This window comes from Danio rerio, chromosome 7 (genome assembly GCF_052040795.2).
Source record: "Danio rerio strain M-AB ecotype USA chromosome 7, GRCz13ab, whole genome shotgun sequence".
Lineage (NCBI taxonomy): Eukaryota > Metazoa > Chordata > Actinopteri > Cypriniformes > Danionidae > Danio > Danio rerio.
The window spans coordinates 38,322,245-38,344,201 of NC_141027.1; the positions used below are offsets into that span (position 1 = coordinate 38,322,245).

General features: G+C 35.7%; 2 long non-coding RNA genes across 3 annotated transcripts in view; one reads left to right on the forward strand and one right to left on the reverse strand.

Moving 5' to 3' along the window:
• The window catches only part of LOC141375405 (uncharacterized), an 86,866-nt gene extending 80,834 nt beyond the window's left edge, over window positions 1–6,032 (reverse strand). For both annotated transcript variants that reach the window (XR_015495972.1, XR_015495973.1), the window contains exons 1-2: window positions 5,768–6,032; window positions 5,512–5,596 (exon numbers count right to left, since the gene is read on the reverse strand). This is a non-coding gene — a long non-coding RNA (uncharacterized LOC141375405). The remainder of the gene's footprint in view (window positions 1–5,511; window positions 5,597–5,767) is intronic.
• LOC137496185 (uncharacterized) lies at window positions 5,991–14,292 on the forward strand. Its single transcript, XR_015495971.1, has 3 exons — window positions 5,991–6,151; window positions 9,410–9,527; window positions 13,785–14,292. It is a non-coding gene; the product is annotated as an uncharacterized LOC137496185 (long non-coding RNA).
• Window positions 14,293–21,957: the final 7,665 nt, after the last annotated feature.

Consider the following 21,957-nt stretch of genomic DNA (forward strand, 5'->3'; position numbering starts at 1 on the left):
GGTTTGGTCAAAAACTAAACTCCATCTGATTTCCTTATCACAAATAAAGCTTTACATGACTTCAAATATGCATCACAATCTCTGCATATATAATAAAGAGTACTTCTCTGCCAAAGAGTTTGTAAGTCCCGCAGAGTGCCTCAATATAAAAGTTTACCAAAATACAGTAGTCAACATTTGAAGTGGATCAATTTTGAACTACTATTGAATTTTGAACAAACTATTGAACAACACTCATTCTTGTCATAGGACAATTTAAAAAACCTTTTTGATACACTTCTAATGTTGACTACTACTGTATATATTTAGTTACTGCCATTTTTTATTTTTTGCAAAACCAGCCCAAAACAGCAATTCACAAACTCCTGACAACGACACAAGATACCCACAGCAATGACAACGACACAAGATACCCACTCCAATGAAACCAATGCCAACATTAAGCCTCTAGTCTTGGGCATTCTGTTTCACTATAACACTGCATGTTGAGGTGACAGATCTGTTACGCAATACTGCAGAGCTAAATCAGTCAAGCGCATGGTTAACTATTTAAGAGGAGACTTGAACTGGAGTTGTCTAAAGTCAAGGTCAGGACCAAAATAAAACATTTAAAAATTACCTCAGATTATTGTATGCATTAAATAAAAAAAATCTTTACATGACAACAATTTACAAAAATCTGAATAAAATATGTTTATGAATTGTCAGAGCAATGTGGTCAAAATGACTAAACCACTTTATTGTGCATGCCACTTCTACACTACCTGACAAAAGTCTTATCGTCTATCCAAGTTTTATGAACAACAAATTATAACTTGACTTGTACAGTAGTTGATCATTTGGTATCAGGAGTGGCTTATATGAAATTCAAAGGCCTCTAGATGCGCTTAATTTCCCAAAATATAATATGATCATGCCTTGATTTTTAATTATTGTAAGGTCTGACTTTGCTAACACAAAAGTCTTGCCACTTAACAGAAGTAATGTACAATATAGAATATAAAGTCATGGTGGAGTGGAGAAAGAATTAATATTGTGTATGACTCCCATGAGCTTGGAGGACTGCATCCATACATCTCTGCAATGACTCAAATAACTTATTAATAAAGTCATCTGGAATGGCAAAGAAAGCATTCTTGCAGGACCCCCAGAGTTAATCAAGATTCTTTGGATTCATCTTCAATGCCTCCTCCTTCATCTCACCCCAAACAAGCTCAATAATGTTCATATAATGTTGTTCATATAATGTTGTAATGTTTGTAATGTAATGTGCAGTGCAAATGTCTTGATACCTTAGGCTGTTGATGTTGCCATCACTCATCTCTCGCATGCCCCATACTCAAAGTAACCCCAAATCATGATTTTTTCTTAACCAAATTTGACTGATTTCCGTGACAATCTTGGGTCCATGTGGGTCCCAATAGGTCTTCTGCAGTATTTGTGATGATTGTGATGCAGTTCAACAGATGATTAATCTGAAAAATCGACCTTCTGCAACTTTTTCAAACAATCAACTAGAAGTCAAGTTATTATTTGTTGCTCTCACAACTGATATCAATGACAAGACTTTTGTCAGGTAGTGTATAGTTTGCTAAATTAACTGTTACCTTAATGCACACAGTCCTGTGGTCCATCAATGTTGTTTTGGTTGTAAAACATCTACAAATGCCTACAGGCTGAATATGTACTATGCAAACATGTCTATATAGTCACTATTTCCAAAAAATATGTTTAATGTATTTGAAAAAAGCTTGCACTACGAAACTGGTGTCATGCAAACAAACTCAGGGATGTAAACATTAAATTAGAGAGATCCTAATGTTAACAATGTCATATTTCATGTTGCTTTAAACTTGTCGTAATTTTTTTTACAAGTCATTTAAAAGACATCTGAAGATTTCTGTGGACCAAACAGACCAGACTGACTTTCATTGTGTTGGCAACATTTTCTTTTGCTGTGTTCCACTACAATTTTGTCCCTTTAAATTTATTAGCAACCTGTTTGAAAGAACAGACGGGAAAAAAAATCAATAAATCAATAATAAAAAAATAACTGATAAAAAAGAAGAAATATATTCTAGCTGACAGTGAAAAGGTGTGTCATTCTGTACTTTGACTCTGAACTAATGTAGGTGCGTGCATGTGATTTCGTACCCTGTTCAGAGAGATAAGCTGTATGACGTATATTGGAACAGACACAGTTTCCCAGTAGAAAGGAAGGACGCAGAACACCAAGTACTAGCTCACACCTCTTTTCATTTTTCTATCAATTTGTACCTTTACACACATCTTCTCTCTTGTCTACGTTTCTCTGCAGTCTACAGCAGTGATAGTCATTTTAAAAATCATCTTTACAGCCCATTCAGTAACTCCAGCGGATGTACATATTTTACATTTGCACTGCATTTCTAGACCTTAAAGCCAGTGGGTTACTCTGCAGCCAATGCAATAAAATGGCTTTCAAGATGCTGATGCATTTGGTGACCTGCTTTAAGCGGACAAGGCCGCAGACACTATGTTATTCCAGCTGGCAAATGGCTAGAGACAAGAGATAGCAAAATGCTGATTCAAAAACGTGGTACATTTACATTGCTGAGGTTACTGTAATAATCTGCCACAGCACATTCGTTCTGTAGTTAATATATAACCGACTGACATCAGCATCATCCGACCGGCAGCAAGACATTAAGGTATGAGTGAGTATATTAACTGCTGGACTGGTTCCAATTTGGATATGCTGATAAGGTGGAGAGGCAAGTAGACAAGCTCTCGGGGGCACTGTAACCTCAAGCCAAAACAGCAGATGTCATGCTACAGATGTTGTATTAACATTTCTCAAATTGAATTATGCCGCTCTCACTGGAACACCCTTGTACGTTTAACATCTAACACTATTAGGTAGAAATAAAGTTTAATTTGTTTCCTATGAGATAATGCTTAGACGTGAATACATCTTACATATTAAAGGAACAGTTCGCTCAAAATTGAAAATTCACTCACTATTTGCTTACCTTCTCTTGTTGAACACTAAAGAACATACTTGAAATAAACCTGAAAACTTGCAACCACTGAAATTTATTAAAGGAAAAACTAATAGCATGGAAGTTAGGGGTAACGAATAATTGTTGATTCATGATTCGTACAGATCACAACCCACGGATTCATCCTTTTTTTTTACTTGTAGATTTATCCTAAATTTGCATCGATCGCAGAGAGATCGCCTCTCATGTCATTGAAATCACATGTGTGAAAGTATTTAGGCTTACCTGTAAAATATAATGATGTTGGAAGAAGTTGTGGAAGTTTTTTTGGGATGTGGTGGGTTTTTTAGGTTATCAAAGGTGTTTTCTGTCACTACTTGTTTAGCCTGCATTAATGTATTCAGTCTAAGATGCACGATTAATCACTAAAAGATCAAGATCTCAACAACCTATACAACATCAATAATAAATGATGGTGATTTGCATGTTTCTTAATCCTTCGATTTTCTGCATTCAAATCTGTGTTTGAAAAAATGCAAAAATCAAGGAGATCAAGAGATTCAGTCTTTAGTTTTGCAAACAGTCGAATAACATAAAAGTGCTGGGATAACAATTTATATAAAACCACTGATGTTTATGGTAAAGATTAAAATTACCGTCATAAGAATTTACCTTGATGCTCAAAAATGAAAGTTATAGGCAGTAATTACATTATTTAAGAAATAGGTTGCAACAACCAGCCGGCAAAAATATGCTACTGAATAATTCTTCAAAAATGATACATTTAGAAACAAAACATGAAGAAGATTTTATGAGGGAATAACTGAATCATTTATTAAAAATGCGACTAAAAATAAATATGGGTTGTAAAAATTCTAATGTTAGATTTCTACATTTAGCATCATCAGCAACAATAGTATTAACAGTGAATTTTTTACAGTACTGAATATTTAACTATTTATTTTTATTCAGCTGATTATTTCTTCATTTTATTTTTGATAAAATTACAGGTTTTAAGTTCTGTTTGTTTTCCCAGAGATGGGTTGCGGCTGGAAGGGCATCCGCTGCATAAAAACGTACTGGATAAGTTGGCGGTTCAATACACTGTGGCGACCCCAGATTAATAAAGAGACTAAGTCGAAAAGAAAATGAATGAACGAATGAGTTCTGTTTGTCAAAACCAAATGTTTCTAGCAGTGCTGCTTTGGTAATAAATGAAAAGCAAATGACATTTGTCTCAGGCTGATAAAAAACCCTAATGTGATCCGAACCATGAGATTTGTGATCCGTCACACCACTAATGGACGTCAATGATTACAGGTTTTCAGCTTTATTTAAAATATCTTCTTTTGAGTTCATCAGAAGAAAAACTCAAGCAGGTTTGTGAAGTGTGAGTAAATGATGATTTAAACTTCAGTTTTAAGTGAACTATCCCTTTAAGGCACAGGTGTCAGGTGCTCCAGGAGTTTGACAGCCCTGCTTTAAGGTGACCAAAATTTCTGAATTGGAAAGCAGAGACATTTTCTAGTTCTGCAGTGAAAATGCAATTTAAAACATGCTGGTTAGTATTAAAATAAAAAATAGTTTAAGCGGGGGGGTGAGTGGGTTGAGCGCGCCTACTGAAGGGCGGGACGGAGGGTGTGTCGCGTCGCGGGGGCACTTTTGATCATTTTGGAAGGGCACTTTATATCCAAGACTAAAAAGGGCATGTGCACTGCACAGGTTGAGCCCTATGTGTGCACGTGCCTGATTAAGATTATGTGAAACTGATCATAACTGTTCTCTGAAACATACTAAATAACAAATACGAAATAATGCTAATTTGGGGGCGAAGCAGAGGCGCAGTAGGTAGTGCTGTTGCCTCACAGCAAAAAGGTCGCTGGGTCGCTGTTTCGAGCCTCGGCTCAGTTGGCGTTTTTGTGTGGAGTTTGCATGTTCTCCCTGCATTTGCGTGGGTTTCCTCCGGGTGCTCCGGTTTTCCCCCACAGTCCAAAGACATGCGGAACAGGTGAATTAGGTAGGCTAAATTGTCCGTAGTGTATGAGTGTGTGTGTGAATGTGTGTGTGTGTGGATGTTTCCCAGAGATGGGTTGTGGCTGGAAGGGCATCCGCTGCGTAAAACATATGCTAGTTAAGTTGGTGGTTCATTCTGCTGTGGCGACCCCGAATTAATAAACAAACTAAGCCAAAAAAAAAAATTTTCACCATTTACTTGCGCTTTACTTGTTTTTTGTTAATGGTGTGTAAATGATGAGGGAGTGAACTACCCCTTTTAGGTTTAACTGGAAATTATTGGCCGAAATCCAGACAGGTATTTTTACGTCTTTGAAGGCACTTTGAGAAAGATGACACAATTCGTTGATATGAGTTAACATTTTAATCTCATCATGGAAAGCCCTTTTATTAAAAATGTATATATGGACACCTTCCTGCCAGTCTCTGCCCAGCAGTCTTCAAAGGAGCTCTGACCACTGATTTCTTTTTGAAAGTTTATTACTTTCTTTAACGTGAATAATCAATATGTGACTACCTTCAAACGATGTCTCTTCAGGTAAATGATGATAATAATGCTCTGCTCTTGTCCAGGTTCGTGTCTTCATGGCTTACAGCGTCCCCTGGTGGTAAAAATATATATAAACTTAAGACTGCTCTAGTAACCAAAGCAACATTTAGGTTTTTACGCTGATTTGAACTATAGGTAAAATGGGAGCATAGCACCAAAAACTGGGGACTTATAAATAACGTTACTGATGTTGATGATACGTTTTTCATACGCATATAACAACCCCCTTACAGCCATATGCGATAAGTTAACACGTTTTGCGTGTCTTTCAACAGCAACAGTAGCTTAACTTTTCTTTTTACTAGCGAGGTGGTAACACAAATATTATTATTTTTTCGCTGGCTTTCAAGGTTTTCAAGTTAAAACTGTAGAGTTGACGCTTAAGGTTCGCTCACTGTAAGCAACCGTCACATATCCGGTGTCGGTTATTTTGAATCTGAATAAATGATTCAGATGTGAATGATTCCTTTGGGTCAGCTCTTCACGACTCGGTTTGTGATTCAATCTAAACGATTCCAACAGCTCGAGCAGTTTTTGGTGCGACTTTCGGAGAAGATAACTGAAGTGTTGCTGAAGGAAGTAGAAACCACCATTCCGTTCAAGCCAAGTATGTTTGCCAGTGATGAAAAGCTGTGATAATTACCATATTTACCTATAGATAATCTGGAGTATCATTTAAATATGTGTATTGTTTATATGGCTAATACATGGTTTAAGCACAATTTAATCATGATTTTAAAACACTGACCATAGTTTAACCATAACATTTGCAATAAAACCGGTTATATAAATGGTAATACGTAGTCTATGCCATTTACCCAAGAGAAAGACCTTGTACCCATCCATGTTATGATTAAATTCACTGTGAGAGAAACAATTTGAAGCGTATTTAACTATAAATTACACTCTGATAAACGACAAAAAAGTTACATAAAGTTTTTGTTGTTGTTGTTCGTGACATTGTACACCTTGCATCTGATTCATCTTTAACCACATTCGTGTACACATTAACACACATAGTTTGCACTTTGAAGTAGGCTTTATGAATTTTCACTAAACAACAGCTTATCTTTGGTAAAAATGTTGTTAATTGGTTTTTGTTAGGTTAGTTCATCCTCATTTCATGAATGCCGGCCAGATATTTAAAATAGACATTCATCAACTAGCCCAGCTGAACTGAGCTGAACTGAACAGAATCATGAGGAACTTGGCTCTAATCCACTTCACTCAACAAAGCTAAGATTAAGTAATGTTTATTCATTCTCATGGACTGTTTGCATCCATCATACAGACTGGGATAGATGAACTTTAAGTTAGCCATCAACCGTTGAAACACGTGCCATGTGCTTTCAAGTACAGTACACACAATTCCTAGAAGGGTTAATGAAAAATAAGTGGGTGTTTTAACGTCACAAGTCAGAAATTTATGGCTCTTTTTTTTCTAGGGTATTTTTCCCCTCTGAACAGTGTTGATTTCTTGAACTATGAATGAGTGCATCTCTTAATCCCATTAAAAGAGTGCAGATGATCGTGTAAAAGGGAGGCAGAGAACAAACAGGGCTAAAGCTGCACTGATCTGATTCATGTAGAGGAGTGGAATTCAGTGGGTTTACTTGAGGAATTTCAGCTATGCTGAGTTTGTTTACTCTGTTGCGTCTCTCTCCATCTCTTGTTTTAATATGCTCATTAATATCAGCCACCACATCCTCCTCCCAGCAGGCTTGACTTTATCTGACGCTCTGGACTGACACTGTTATCTCGCAGTTTACTGCTTTACAGCATTCATCCTTCATTATACAATTCATTTATCCATCAGTCTCATTACATCACATTCATATTTAAATACTGTAACCCAAAATAGATTTGATTACATATAGCAATCAGAAACTTTTTTGTTGTAATTGAGGGTGTTTAGTAAGAACAGTGAGGGTTTATTTTATTATTATTTTTATATAGCATTTCAAAATAATGTGTCATTTATTTGTTGTCCTTGGTGAACATATTTAATATTTTTGGTGTTGAGTATTCTAGTATTGAATGCTCAAGAAAAAAAACAGCAGACTTCCTTCATGTTTGATAACATTAGTTACTTATGCAGGTTTTCTTCCCACCAGGTTATATATGAATTTTTTAAGCTTTAAATAAATAGATTTAAATATAAGTAAATGTTCGATTCTTGATGACTTTTATTTATTTAATCAGTTAAATTATTAAATGCATTAAAATCCACATATAATTGATTTTTCCCTCAGTTATTTGTCAAATTTATTAATTGGAAACCTTGTGAGTGTTGGATGATTTATTGGCTATTTGTATGAAAAAGTTCATTGGGTGGTTCAGGCTGGTCAACAAAAGGTCATTGGCTGTTGGCCCCTGTCGGACGATATTATTGGCTGTTAGCCCGCGTGGGAGAAGGTCATTGGCTGGCCATGATGTTTTGGTTGCCAGGTGTCTCTGGCAGAATCCTCCCTTGATAAACAAGCGTATCAGATTCTTCTTCAATCTTCTGCACATCGCAGAACTGTGCTCAAACTTGACTTAACACTTAAAGCACCTCATCAATGCTCAGGAAACCTCATTGGTCGGTTCTGTTCCTTAAGCCTAATATTAAGCCAGGGATTCCATTGATTTACTCGCATTGTTAGTACAAAGCACATGTTTTGCTTTGACAGCCGTTAATGGCCTCATATGTCATAATAATTGTCTGGGCCGCAGTTAAAATCGACTTTGGTATTCATAAATAAATGACAGTGATTTCTGCATGCTATAGTTGCAATGGAAGGAGACAACTCAAGAGTAGTTATGATTGTAGTACTGATTTTCCTCAGCAGAGCGGGATGAAATACATTTTTCCCACAAACTGCAAATATTGACATTATGTTTCACATCATGTTGCACGTTTCCTAACAGATGGATGGTTGAAATCATCCAAAACCTCCACATAAAAATGAGCGATGAACCTTTTGTAAAATCACCCTCCTTTTCCTTGCTGAGCACGCCAAGATACGTTTGTTTAAAGTAAACCTCCTCGAAGATCTTGGCGAGAAACGTCCTGCAGCAGCACATCTGGAAAACATGCCCTATAGAGGGAGATTTTATTGTTTGTCTTTTAAGAACCAAAGCCCCCTAATGGTTTTCATAATTTAGCATAAAGTAAAGGATATTAGTTTCAATAATCTCTTATTCATACAATCTCCCCATAAAATACAGAACTGCAGAGATGTCAGCTGTGACTGAGTTCAGCACATGCGCCAAGAACATTCAGCCTCATTACGACAGGTCAGATAAGGCAAAAGAGAGAGAGAAACGTTTGTGCTTTTTCACTTTTCCAGATTTTATGTCATCACACGCGATGCAAAGTTCAGATACGCCATGCAGCTTTCCATATTTCCTGAGGGTGTGTGTGCATGTGTGTGACGGAGCTAAACTTTGTGAATGTGTGTGTGAGTTCAAATATATTCACTAGTCTGCATGTTTTTTTCCCATGGAATTCCTGCATTTTGTTTTACAGAGTGACCGCTCTGCATTAGACAGGTATAAATGTAAACAGCCCTTGCATCAAGAAATTCTTCATAGCATGCTGACGACATGCAAAGGTGCACACACAGTCCCTCTACTCATACATAATCATCTGTCAATAACACACTCTCTCTCTCTCATGCACACATTCATTAATGTGAGGATGAATATGCACATACATGCACACATCACTGGGCCTCTCCCCCTACTGTTTCACTGCCAACAATGTGCAATTTGTGCAGCCACAGCAAAAAATCTGGGGATGGATTGATGAATCTGATGTACGTTGCTTTCTTTTTCCTTTGCTTTTTATTTCATTCTCTGTCTTCTCTTTATCTCCCTGCAGATTTTGACGATACTTGAATACTTGAAAGAAGACAGCGATAGAGTTGGAAATGGTAAAGGGGACTACAGTATATCCAAAATTAAAAGAACCATGGGATTGGCATTTCACATCTGCTCAGGCAAGATTGGCTTTTCTCCCACAAATATCATGTGTGTGTTTTTAAAGTGGCTATGTGGAAGTGCTGCAGTACAGTGTCTTGTGGTGAGAGATCTAAACCACCAGTTATTAAATAAAAAAGCTGCTTCAAGCAGGATATAATCTATGAATGAGGATGTTTGTTTTTGAGTTTTATAGTCCATGATTAATGCACAATATACTGTTAAATTTACATAACAAACTGCTGCAGTGGATGTCAGATGTTCATCCTAAAAATACATATAACTGCCTATTCAACTCAATTCAATTCATCTTTATTTGTTTAGGGCTTTTACAATGTAGATAGAATGTAGACATAGAAGATTATAGTAAATTAAAACAGTGTCAGTTCAGTTTTCAGTGTTGAAGTTCAGTTTAGTTCAGTTCAGTGTGGTTTAATATTCAATGCTGAAAGTTCAAACACTGAAGAACAAATCCATCAATGCGCAGTTTCACGTGTCCCGAACCAAGCAAGCCAGTTGCCTATTTCCTTAAACAATACTATAAAAGCTACTTTTAGTCTAGTTCTGTAAAACTTGATGTTAAACAATAGTCTGCGTCGGCGCCAGTGGTGTAGTGCGTTAGTGCGTTGACACATGCACTCCAGTGCTCGCGGCGACCCAGGTTTGATTCCGCTTCGTGGTCCTTTGCCAATCCTTCCCCTCTCTCTGCTCCCCATGCTTTCCTGTCAATTCTCTCTACTGTACCATCAAAAAGGTGAAAACCCTGAAAAAATTATTAGAAAAAAAACAATAGTCTGCATAATCTGATGCTTTTTAAATAAGCAGTTTATTGAACTTTAGAACAAATATATATATATATATATATATATAAAAAATACAAAATATAGACATAAATAATATAAAAATAGTATAAATGATATTATAACAGACATAAAATACATGCAAATATCCATTGATACTCAATGTGTAAATGAAATGGTATTTAAATGCATAATATTATTATAAAAGCTTTTTAGTTTTAACTGCAAGGCCATAATGAAATATGATTTAATGATGATTATATGTTGGCAAAATACATATACACATATATTTTATTTTCGTATATACAGTACATATATCTTCAAAAAAAATCTAACAAACTCCAATTTAGACAGTACATATGGTCATACATAAAACAGCAAATCACATTTAGGTTTACACTAAAGTAATGCAGCAAACATTAATCTGTTAAAAGCAACAAATTATATAAATTTAAGATCAAAGTTAACCATATAATTTCTCCAGGATAACTGAAAATTAAAACACACACATGTCTTATTTATTTTGAAAGCAAAAATCTTGTATAGCAGCATTCGTACCAAATCTGATTACAATCACCTGTTTCAAATCACAACATTATTTACCAATTTATATGATACTAACCCTGAATTTCTCCAGTCCCAACTTTTTTTTTTGGAGTGTGTTGCAGGTCTGAATGACAGGAAAGGATGTATATTTACAAATGAAATAAGGTCGACTAAACAAAACATGAAATATTTTGTGTTTTATTGTCTGCAATGAAATACAAGTTAAAGTAAATTTGGAAATCACTACTTTTTCATTTGCATTTTCCAAACTTTTTCTTATTTGAGGCTGTAATAGCGGCCTAGGTTTTTATGGAAGTGGTCTCTGACTAAATAACCTCTCAGACAATTAGGAGACATGGTTTTAACTTTAATAATTCAAAATCAGATTAACTTTTTTATATTAGGTCTCTTGAATCGAGGATCTGGAAGCCTATTATTTAGGACACCAATACCAGAGGGAAAAGCGAGCTATATTTCTCCAGAGCAAGATAAAGAGAGAGAAATTAAAGAGTCATATTTCACTTTACAAAGTTCTTTTTGTGTGTGATGCTGGCTCCTTTATCAGTGCCACAAACACTCTACTAGCCAATAATGTGAAGCACAAGATGCATGAATGTACTATAGAATATCAATAATACTGTGACTTGACTTTGTGTTTATGTGTTAAAATTAAACACTTTCTATTGCATGAACACAATACTTTTACTTACTACTTTTGATTGACGTTTGTCATCAGATGTTGTTCCATCGACAGAAGATTTAAGTTGCATTGACAACATAAAGTCTCCTTTATGGTCCATCAGAGAATACTGAGGAGAGGCCATAAAAAGTGAGTTTAAGAAAAGTAAAAGCATTTTAAAGGAGTAATGACTTACAATGTACAAAACTTAAATTGAGTCTAAGATTCAACTGGATTCATCTGAAATTGACAGAAAAGTTAATAATCAGGCTTATGTGTCCGTGCCAGTAGGTGTCAGTATAAAGTCCAGGAACACTTAAAATAGCTGGTGCACTGAAAAATGCTCCACTAGTACTACTCCATCAAAATACTGCATGTCTCTCTCTTTATTTTTATGTTAGGCTTCAGAAAGCAATTGAACCACTTATAGTGATAGTTTAGTATGCAACCAAATTGTTGTAAAAATAAAAATTTCACAAGTAATTACCAAGAAATGTAAATTTTGACAAAGCCTAAAATAGTATTTTCTTATGAAACATATTCTTTAATGGCGGTTCATTCCGCTGTGGCGACTCCAGATTAATAAAGGGACTAAGCCGACAAGAAAATGAATGAATAAATATTCTTTAATTAGTCAAGTATTTACATTTCATAATCTCATGCATTTTGTTACTCTTCAGAATACCATATTAATCTCATTATATCTGTTACATATGGCCATATGCCATTAATTGTGTTTATTGACAACATAAAGTTTTCTTTAGGGTCCATCTGAAAACACTGAGGAGAGGCCAATATTAGTATATTAGACTGATTGTTTCTTTGAGTGACTGCTTTATGTTTTCATATATAAGTAAAACATGAGAAGGCTATATATATATATATAGTGTAAATTAAATTAAAATTAAATGTGTAAAGAAAATTAAAAGAAATTAAATTTATTAAATGTATACCTATTTAGACCTATTAAAATAATAAGTAATAATGCTATTATATTTAAAAAAAAATATTATACTTTTTTTCTATTTGTTTGAAAGATGTCAAATCATAAATATTCAAAACTATAGTTATTATTTTGGATTTTTCTGATACTTCACAAATTATTCAACACAGGCATGTAAATATGCCTGATCATATTGGTTTTTAAGAATGACCATTTTGTGGGGGCTTCTATAAATCATGTTAAATGTATAACAGTTATTTTTTAAGAGTAGTTTAAAAGTATTAAACCTATTTCATTTTTGTTTTGGTGCTTACAAATGTATGTTTGTCTTTGACCCATATGTTGTGTACTACTGTGTTTCTGACATTCATGGCAAGAAATGGTAAGAGTGGGATGCTGCTGGCAGTATATACTCTCTGGAATATTATCACATACTACAGAAAATTTATAATAACTAGTATTTATGCTAATATATTATAAGGCAGATATAGTATGAGCACTTTGCTCAATTATGAAATAATTGTAGCTTATTTGATGTAGGAGGAAACCATCATAGAAGGCATTACAAACAATGACTTAGACCTAGTTTTTGGATGGATTTTGACTGGGGGCTGTAGTTTGCATTAAAGCAGTATGTGTTTGTTAGAATACAATCAGGGAGAGAGATAGTCAGACTTCTCTTTTCATTACTGTGCTAAATGTATTACGTACCTTTGGGTAATGGGCTTCTAATCCTTAACCCCCATTCCAAGGCTCAATCAAAGTTTCCTTTGGCTGCACTCTGTATGCACACCCCCAATGGATGCGCACACATTTAAGCACACATTAACATTGATAATCCTACCATCTCATCATGACTACTTATTCATTTTTTCCAGAACAATACCACTCCCAGAACAGAAAAACCCAGTGGCAGAAATCAACCAAATATCCAGCCACACTAGTCTCACACACACACATAAGCGAACACATTAAAAATAAAATATATTCCTGCACATCGAGCTCACTGCCTCACACACAACATGCATGATGTTCTCCCACACCCTGTGGTTGTGCACATGCGAGTATAATTAGAGATGTACTCTGGAGATTTGAACGTTCCAGAGATAGCAAGATTTACTGTTTGAAGACTATTCGGCCAAATCAGGGTTCTTAACCCCCCTAAGAGAGAGAGAGAGAAAGAGAGAGAGAGAAAGAGAGAGAGAGAGAGAGGATCTAGTGATGTAGGGGGCGGGAGACTTTGGCCATATTGTCCAAAATCACATCAATACTTGACGTTCTCTTCTCTTTTGTGTGTGCATGTCCGCAGGACGGACCGATCTGGAACCTTGCTAACCCCGGCGAACGTCCAAGTGTCTGTAAGCAATCACTGCTGACTTGATTGACATGCCAGAGCAAAACAATTCATGCTGATTGTCAAAGTGAATTACAATATGAAGCTGGGGTGGGTATGGGGTGAGAAAGAACATGAGCGAGGGAGAGGCATATACTTTGAGTCGGAGTTCAGCTGCTGTCTCTAATCATTAAAACATGCATGTTTTAATGATTTATATTAGCTCATAATGAGCTCTGATCTGGTGCTGTGTGTTATCTCTCAACTTTGAATGTGTACATCTCTTTCCAGTGATTTACGCCACGAATTTATTCTAAAGCACGCATGGACACGTTCACTTACACTCTGGCGCTCTTCCATATAGCCAGCTGCTGATATGGTCCTCTTCGCCTGCATTGTGCTGAGGTTGTTTAAGGTTTTGTGCTTGCTGTGTTAGTTTAGCAGTAAATAAACTTTCTCCGAGGCCTGTGTTTCAAGAGCTTCATCCCAGTAATACACACATTCAATCTGTTTTCACAAAGTTTCCTTCTAAACTTGAATATCCGTTCACATGAGCATCATACTTCAGTTAAATTAAGCAGGTCAAAAGTCATTCGTGAATTGAATAACCAGACATACCATATATGTATTTCAGCCCTGTTTTTAGTGTGCAAATTTATTACGACAAATAATCTGTAACACTTTAAGCTACTGTCTTATATCCTGAACATTATGAGAATATTGGCTGTTTATTACAACTTATAAAATATTATCTTATTTTACAACAATATTCCTACCCAATATTTAAACTTAACTACTACCTTACTAACTATTAATAAGCAGCTTTATTGAGTAAAAGTTTTATTTGTTTGCTAATAAAGACAAATTGGACCTTAAAATACACACTGACTGTCTAAAAAAGTTGGGTCTCAATTATTTTTTCCCTTAAATTAAGTATGCACTAATATGGAATCTTGGCCAATATCCAACAAACTTTATATTTAGAAACTGATCACTGATATTTAGGTGAAGGTTATAAATAAAAAGCCAGATTAGTGATTATAAAAACAAAACACAAACAGATACATTGGAAAAGCAATTTTATTTTTAGACTTAGCCTAACCCTAACCCAAGCTCCATAACAAGGAAGTGTGTATATCTTTTCACAGTGTAATACTTCCTCTTGTCCTCCTCTAGCAGAAACTCTTTTAAAGTGCATTCAACAAACTATGTCATATTGAAGGTAAATCAAAACCAATCCAACCGATCAAAACCAGATCTGAACCAACCAGATGTAGTAATCTATAAGTAATCAGCTGATCATTTATTTTTTAATTAATTAAATACATACTGAATGGTGATGAAGTTTGCACATTTTAACATGCCTTTAATTCTGATTGATGAAGCTAAGAGTTTTCCCTCAGATGGGTTGCTGCTGGAAGGGCATTCGCCCTGCGTAAAACATATGCTGGAAAAGTTGGCGGTTCATTCAGCTGTGGCGACCTCAGATTAATAAAGGGACTAAGAAAAGCAAAGACAATGAATGAAAGAAAGCTAAGAAGAATTAAAGGAAGCCAATCATGTCATAGTAGCTCTATTTTAAAAAACAAAATTATCTTCCAATCATAATCACATATCAATTAAAGTGTCATATCAATTGTGTTTTTTTTTATTATCTTCTGTTTATCGTAACAGCTCTAAGCGAATGAAAACATCCAGCTGAGGTTTAAAACTGAAAGTGCAGCTTATATAAAACTATTGTTTTGAAAAAAAGAGTAGACTCAGCATGGTTTGGATGTTTAGCCATTTTGTTGTGAGATTTGAAGTTGCCCCACCACCTTGTTGCATTTGCAGACCTGGGAAAACTTGATCCCCACCCTAGCGGATTGCAGGGGATGGGATTGTATCCTGATGTGAAGATAAGTGATCACTGATCACTGTGAGTTGCCTAGAGATGAGACTGTGAAGAATAAATGGTTAAAGTTCATTTTCACAACAATACCACAACCTTGTGCTGTGTTCCTGTCATTTTACTGATGATTTCTACAGTAACCTGTCCCACAATGTGAGATTCGATAACTATTTGTTATTAACCCTTTGATGCACTACATGCGTCTAAAGTGACCCGTCTAAGTTTATTATTTCTATATCTATTTTATAGCTTGTGCATCAAAAAGTTAAAGGATCAGAAAAAAAGACTTTGTCATTCCTCAACAAGGACTTTGCCAGTAGACAGTTACTGTGGACCACAACCTGTAGGTGTGATCAAAATGGTTGCCTCCATGTTTTCTGTAGCTTGGAAAATTGCATCTTAAACCAAGTGGAAAACACAATTATATAAATTTACAATTTATAAAAAAATGTATCACTTTCTGGCCATCGGATATTAGGCATGGACATATATACTGCGATCATGATTTTTGAAAGCCTTAAATCGCTTTGTAAACGTTTATTATTACCATTTCATGAGTCTCCCCATTGAGTTGAATAGAGCGCTTGGACCCGGAAGCCGCTTCGCGTGACGTCACACTTAACAAGCGGACTGAGCTTGTGCTTTCTTGGCATCTGTTGTTACTAGGCTACCATCAGCTGTTCTTATACACCATACATTTTCTCTTTGAGTCATGCTGACCAGAACACATATCCAACAAGCTCACACACCAAGGTCATAATTGAGTGGTTCATGTTTTTTCCCCAGTCAAGTGTTTGTAGTGTTTTGGTATCTGACTGAAAAAGGTGATTCCACAGTATGGATACCTGCAGCTGGCTAATGAACTCTCTCTCTCTCTCTCTCTCTCTCTCTCTTTTTTTTTTTCTGTCTCACTCGGCTTCTCTTGCGCACATCTAGTCTCTCTGCTTTTGCTTCACTTTTGTCCAGTCTGGCGCCTCATACATTTCAACTTTTTTATTTCACCAGAGTCTATGGCTTCTCTTGCACAATTAGTGCTGCTTTCTCGCATGCTTTGGTTTATATCAGTTTTAAAAATTCAATACTCATCATGCACATTCCTCTCTCGACTCACATATGTTCTTGCACTGCAACATATAGGCAGACTGCATGTAACATTATGTCACAATAAACATATTTAACAGTCAGCTAAGTTTGAGTCTAAAGTGAAGGTACGCATTCCTGGAAGAATTGAAGAATTTGAAACGAAAGCAGCAAAAATGTATCCACTGTCATCATTACCATTAATCAGCAACAAAAGACTAAATTAAAGCTATATGGCTTAAAAAATTAAATAAATAAATTGTTATAAATTTATATATTATATATATTATATATTATAAATATAATATACTGTAAAAGTGGACTCTACAGTTATGTAATTTTTGCTGGTTGATGATATTTTTAAATGGTATTTAAGTGTTGCAAAAGAGGAATTTTTTTTAATGAAAAACCATAACCACAGAATGGTGATGCAAACTGAACCGACAGTTTTGTGAATCGTTCCACCCCTAGTGAAGGGGAATCGGGACTTCTTGACTTTTTAAAGTAATCTCTTACTTATTCTACTAAAGTGTGTGTGTGATACATCACTTGAAAGCTCTGTCACGCTGTGAAGCATTTTGCTTTTTAATCCTTTGTGCTTTGACTTGCAGTTGCTGTTATTGTATGCATTTATTAAACTGTTTATTTTTGTTTATACTCTGGCCCATGTTGTTTACACTGCTGCAATCAGTGCATTGGTACAGCATCTTGATTGGCTATTTTCTGGAAGGTTAGCAACCTCTGATTTTTCATTTTTTTATTGCTTTTCACATCATGGCCAGTCCTGTCAATCTGTCAGTGTAAACTCTCACACGTTGCAATATCTGTTGTCAATTTTTGCAACCTCACTTCACAAGCATTCTAAAGGCAGATATGGGACAATGGGGATAGCTGTAACATGGAGTGAGTTGTAAGGTTGTCAATAGATATTATGTGCAGAGATTAAATCTTTATCACACGTGAGCACCACCCTCCTGAGATGACAGTTGTTGAAGGGCTCAGTGTACCAATATAAAGTATTTTTAAGACAAGAAACAGGCTGTTTTGAAATATAAAATCTGCATGTTATAATGTCTATTATAATATAAATTACACACGATAATGAACTTTTTAGAGCGCTGCGACACAATTAAAATTGATTATCAATGCGTCTTTTATTTTAATACAGATTATGTTTTTTTTCTCACTGTCTGACTTTTAAATGAAATGTAATGACCCACAAGGACTTTTTGACAGATTTTCCACTCAAGTTGAATTGTTTGAACTTGTGCGTTGTATACAATTAAGATGAATTTCACATGATCATGACAAACTTGCCACATTTTCCACTTCAGCTGCTCTGAAGGCCTTTCAGTTTAGTTGAAGCAAAAGTGATTCCATACACTAGGTTTAAGGTTGATGGTGAGAGTCAGATTTTGCACTGCCATAATGCATCTGTTTTTGTACACGTCACACACTGACTGTCCAGTACACTTGTTTTGTTTTCCTTTATCCCCACGTCATTAATTTACATTCAGAAATAAAAGTGCTGATTAACAAATTGTTGTAAGGCGTTCCAATTCACTCGACTCACGATTCAATACAATTCACTATACCAGGGGTCACTTACATAGTGTCACATGAGTTGCCCGTGGGCCTGTTCTAAAAAAAAAGCTCACAATGGCATCATTTAATGTTTTTTGTATCTATCCTTTTTGAATCACACTTGCAATGGTGTAAAACTGAAAATTACATTAAGTTATACTGTATTTTTAAAAAAAATTAAAATCTATTTCAGACAAATGAAGTGTTGCATATTGAAATTTTTCTGTTTCCTGTTACATCATTGTTGACAACAGTGAGAAGTCATTAGCATGATCAGTGTCTTGACTCTTCACATAGATGTATATCATTAATTATTATCAATAACAAAAAAATTGAGTGTATTTGTTATTTGAGAAGTGTGTATCAAACTGGTAGCCCTTCACATTAATCGGTACCCAAGAAGTAGCTCTCAGTTTCAAAAAGCTTGGTAACCCCTGCACTATACTGATCTCACAATATGAATTTTTCACTATTTAAGCAAAAACTGAGAACAAATTTGTTCAAATTAATTCTAATTGCTTTCCATTGTTGTCAACTTTGAGATTTTTAGTACATGTCAAGTTTAATAATACGATTGACCTGGAAAAAAGCGGAATTGATGTCTACTTTTCTGTGCACTCTCTAACATCTGTGGAGCAATCTCCGCTTGATTGCAATATCATCTCGGCCTGTTTTTAAACTGTAAATTTTGTTAAATTAACGACAGTAACATGAAGTTGTACATCATGTTGCCCTTATGACAGTTAAGGCCAGCCATTTGGGATTCCTCTGCTTTGAATGTAGATGTAGCTTTTTTAATATCAACATCCACACTTGTCGTCACTTTTAACTATTTGTTACAGCTTATTTACCGCTATTTCGAATGTTAAGTGAGTCACAGTGAACAGAACATGTATCACGATTCATTTAACACACCGTATTATTTAAATAGTTTTTTTAAATGGCTCACATGAATCATTACATCCCTACTGAGAAGTTATGATAAAAGTCACTACGCCATAATATTTTGATCTGTGTAGTGGTACATCTAGCTGGACCAGAGTTTGAGTCCTTCTCATGGTCCTTTTCCTATCCCACTCCCCTCCAAGCTTTCCTGTCATATCTCTACTGTCCTATCTGCAAAGCATGAAAAAGACGCCAAACTGAATGCACTGTTGAGTGGACACAAGCCAGTAGCAGTGGTTTTCTTTGACTCTTTAAGCCCCATTATCCCTGAAGCAGAATCTCTGAGAGCAGGAAGCAAGTGAAGCCATTCATGACAAGGAATTGTTCAAGCTGGTTAATTTACGTTAATGTCTTGGCCTTTAAATTTACCTGACGTAACCACAGCTAATATTTGTGGTTTTTCGTTCTACCATCAGCCTACAATGTACAGAGGACATGTTCTTATCATTATGGAGCCAGATACTCAAGGAGACCTATCGCCACCTCAATGAACCAATGCCTCATTGTATGATTGATGTTTTATGGGGTAGAGTAGGGCTGAACAATATATCGTTGAGTATCGATATCGCAATGTGTGTGTCTGCAATAGCCACATCACAGGATTAGATTATTTATTGAAGATTTAAAGATACAGATATTATTAAATATTATTATTTTTAATGAATTATACAATGATGACCATGTTATTCTACATTCTACTGTTAATTTCTGTACTTGAATACTGTAAGACTCCCCAGAAAACCATAAAGCACCGTTTATTTATTTATTTTTGCTTGTAATTGATTATATTTTATACAAATGCAATGCATGGAAAAAGACTTAATCATTTCAGTTGATCTAAATTCATGACATTTTTTCCAAATAGAGCTTTTTAAATCATCTGGTGACATTACATTCATATTGCAATATATATCTCGGCAAAACAAAATATCACAATGTCAGAATATTGTGCAGCCGTCGTAAAGAGGTTCTCAAGGTTATCAGGCCGGTGGTCATAATGTAATAGCTTATTGGTATATAGCGGAAATAAAGCTTTCTGTCATTTTGAATCATTGTATTTGAAAGTTTTGCACAGACCATTTGTTTTGGCCTGAGCATAAGGACCCGAGTTGAGTTTGTGCATATGTGCTGTGTGTAAACACTACATTGTGGTCATGTGGCCCTTTATTTATCTGCAGAGTGGTCATTGTGGCTTAAGGAAAATAAACTTGTCTCCAGCAGAGGATATTCCCCTTGTATCTTGTAAAAGGCCATTTGTGTTGAAGGCACTTTCAGTTGTCACGGATACTGTTTTTAGTTCATCCCCCTGAGTTTGATTCCACATAGAGGTGATGTGATCAGCAGCATAATGACACCCAGCTGACACACACACATACACACACACACACACACACACACACAAACATGAACACAAAGCCGCAGCTGGAAGAGATCTGACACAGCCTGTGAGGAAATAGAGGAGTGGGTTTTGCCAGACTGAACTGACCAAACGAGGGCAAGAGAATAATGTGTGACCTCAGTGAAATCTGTGCAGACGTGCAGCCAAACAGACAGACAGACGTAAAGAGTGAAAGGTTGAGGATTCAAGGGTCTGTAATTGATAAAGATAACAGCTGTGAGAGAAAGCAGCCGTGTCTCATGTCTGGACGATGGGACGTTGTCTGTGCCTTTCTCACATAAAAAAACAAGTTATTTGATGGCTATTGAAGGAACAGTAATCTAAGTATGTTTGAACAACATGGTTGGGTCACTGAACTGCTGGATAAACACTTTCTTGAACTGTAAATGCAATGCTTTTTTAACCATACAATCATCCAGTAAAAGAGGAATGCTTTGAAAATGAAAAACATGTCTCTATGGCACTAGTCTCTATCTGTTTAGCACATACTTCCCCGGGCAGAATCCAACAAGAACAAGGCATATCAACTGCATTATGTCATCCAGTCGCAAATCAAGTCATGTCATTTATATTTAAATTCCAGCAGGCCGCAGTCAGCTGCCAAATGTCAGCGAAATGATCGCCGAGTGACAGACCTCAGTGTGATGATTTTCTTACTGTGGTGTGTGGTGTGAGGCCCAGAGGATCCTTGTGCGGCTTTAAGCGCTGTCAGAAATTCACATTACATGACCAAGCGAGCTGCTGTATTTCAGTACAAGTAGTTCTTGCATTGAACAGAACTTTTCGCAACCCGTTGTGGTTTGCCTAATGTGAAGTTAATTCATTGTTTGTTTTTGTAGAAGTTGCGCAAAAGTTATGCAGGTGCATTCAGTCATTCTTGTTTATCCTCTCATACCCTTTTCATGCAATTTTGATTGTGCTTAATAACCCTAGTTTTTATTTAAAATGTATATTGTTTACATAATAATCCATTTTTTCAATGCATGCTTGTATTTAAGTTGATTCAAGGTGTTGGTTCAAGACAGACTGACAAAAAATAAGATTTTAAACATACATGTTGATAGGGACACTTCACCTAAAAATATTTTGGTTTTGTATGTGCATATTTCTTTACTACTATGGAAGTTAATGGCTACCGTCAATTGGTTACGAACATTATTCAAAACTCAAAACTTTTCTTTGTGTTGAGTTAACTGTAAGTTTTGACTTAAGGAACTGATTTTGACAGTTATTATTACATTGTTGTTTTG